This window comes from Buceros rhinoceros, unplaced genomic scaffold (assembly GCF_000710305.1).
Source record: "Buceros rhinoceros silvestris isolate BGI_N320 unplaced genomic scaffold, ASM71030v1 scaffold6776, whole genome shotgun sequence".
Taxonomy (NCBI): Eukaryota; Metazoa; Chordata; class Aves; order Bucerotiformes; family Bucerotidae; genus Buceros; species Buceros rhinoceros.
The window spans coordinates 26,771-27,190 of record NW_010415702.1 but is presented as its reverse complement, the minus strand read 5'-3'; positions in this window follow the sequence as shown (position 1 = coordinate 27,190).

Genomic DNA, 420 nt, shown 5'->3' with positions numbered 1-420 from the left:
CGGGCCCCGGTAAAGGCAGGAACAGCCCCGGCAGCGCCGGCGAACCCTGTGTCGGTGTAAAGCGCGCTGGAACGGCGTTTTGGACTGGCAGGGCTCTCCGCGGGGTGAGGGAGGGGGCCGGGCTGCTGGTGAGAGGGCGGCACGGGAGAAGGCCTGGGGCAGCGGGACAGCCTGCAGAGCGGCGTGAAGGTTATAAATGAGTGTAAATTAGGTCTGAACTCGGCCTGACCGACTGAAACACTCCGTCCCCGAGGATTAGGAGTTGGAGAGTACGGTGGGAGCAGTGAAATTGTCGAGAACAGCTTCTTGCAGAAATTTGTGAGGGTATCCCAGAGAGGTAAAACTCTTATAAATTCGAAACAGCATTCACCCTGTGGCTCCGAGTGTCTGACGAAGAAGGCGATTTTTCCGGCTTCACCA